The following is a 1,599-nucleotide window of genomic DNA, read 5'->3' as shown; positions in this document are numbered from 1 at the left end:
AGTGTCTTACATTTGGGATCCCAAAATACAGTTTATAAAATATTTACAACTCCAAAACAAGTTTACAAGTAATTAACTATCAAAGTTAGGGTTTATACAACCTTTTCTATAAAATACCCCAACCAAAGCAGTTGGGCAGGCCAAACATGTACGCGCCGCCCCCACGCTCTCCGTACTCATGGCTAGTTGACTTTCTCTTTGCCCTTACCTGCAACACAGAGCACCCATGAGCCGAAGCCCAGCAAGAAAACTCATACAGCACATAACATATGCATATCATATAATCACTATAACAGATAACTCATATCTAATCAGACAACCCATAAGATTTAAACACATACATGGCCATGCTGTCCCAGAAGCGTTACCCAAAACCTGGGATCTCGGTCTACACCGTAAGGATATCCCATGTATCCATTGGGGTCTCACCCTAACCACAAGCACTCCATGTGCCAAGTGGTATTCCCGGCCCCACTGCCGTTCTCGGCCCTTCGCCGTTCCCGGCCCTTCGTTGTTCACTCTGCTATTACCACGTTTAGCATTCTCAAATAACAATAAAATATATAATCATTCATTTTAAGCTATATCCCAGCAATGATACAATCTAGGGCCGTGCCCTGCAACAATTCTATGGGCCCAAGCCCTGCTCTACGGGTGCTACAGTTTTCTTACCTGTATCCCGAGCTTTCCGATGCACCAAGGCCGCGAGCACAGTCCCCTAACCCGAGCCTCTCCAAAGACCTAGTCACAACACATATAAAACACCCTTTAATGCTAACCAATCCAAAACCACTTCCCGGGGCCAATCCCACACTCTCGGAATCCCCAAATTCCTTAAACAATACATCGGAAACATCCCCCGAACCCCCGGAGCAAAAGCTCAAAATTGCAAAATTTCCATATTCTGAAAATAGCTTAGCGCCGCGGCGCTGCTCTAGAGGGCCGCGACGCCCAGCAAGTCAGAGAGCATTCCCCTGCCCAGAAGCAGCCTCGCGCCGCGGCGCTCCTTCGCGAACCCAGAAATCTGGGTTTTCCCCCTGCATTTCCCCGAGCCAAAACACTCCCAACACATACCCAAACCCCAAAATCAGTGTAAAACCCCAAACAAACCATTTAACAAACTATAAACCTCAACAACAAGCTCAATTACTCACTTACACTCAAAATCCACACTTGAGTTTGAGATTTCAGAAATTTAACATTAGCTCTCCAAACTCAAACCATAATTTGAGTAGGATGTAAATCAGACCTCCAAATTCCTAAACCTTATTAGATATGAAAATTCAAACATATTTAAAATCATTACCTCAATCAAGAGTTCAACTTTGAGCTGCTCTTCCCAATCAAGTCCTAAGCTCAAACCACAACCTCCTGCTGAAACGAACCTCAATTTATCCCAAAAGTTCCAAGCAAAGCACATAACTCAGTTCCAATTCCATGATACTCTTAGCTAAATCCCACAACACATACACAGAATTTTACTTACCTCAATTTACTGAGTAATCCTCCAAGTTCCCTTAGCTTAAGTTCTCTTCTTGATCCCAAGAGGTTTGCCGTTAGTTTTCCCTTTCCTCCTCTAGGTTTCCTTTCAATTTCAGC

The 1,599-nt window shown here is 44.2% G+C and overlaps 1 long non-coding RNA gene across 1 annotated transcript; it reads right to left on the bottom strand.

Annotated features, from left to right (window-relative positions):
• Nucleotides 1-458: 458 nt before the first annotated feature.
• Nucleotides 459-1,327, bottom strand: LOC133789767 (uncharacterized). Its single transcript, XR_009873690.1, has 3 exons — nucleotides 1,307-1,327; nucleotides 673-741; nucleotides 459-520 (listed from the first exon to the last, which is right to left on the bottom strand). It is a non-coding gene; the product is annotated as an uncharacterized LOC133789767 (long non-coding RNA).
• Nucleotides 1,328-1,599: the final 272 nt, after the last annotated feature.

This window comes from Humulus lupulus, chromosome 7 (genome assembly GCF_963169125.1).
Source record: "Humulus lupulus chromosome 7, drHumLupu1.1, whole genome shotgun sequence".
In the NCBI taxonomy this organism is placed as follows: Eukaryota; Viridiplantae; Streptophyta; class Magnoliopsida; order Rosales; family Cannabaceae; genus Humulus; species Humulus lupulus.
The sequence above is the reverse complement of the archived record's forward strand: the minus strand, read 5'-3'. Positions and strand labels throughout refer to the sequence as shown.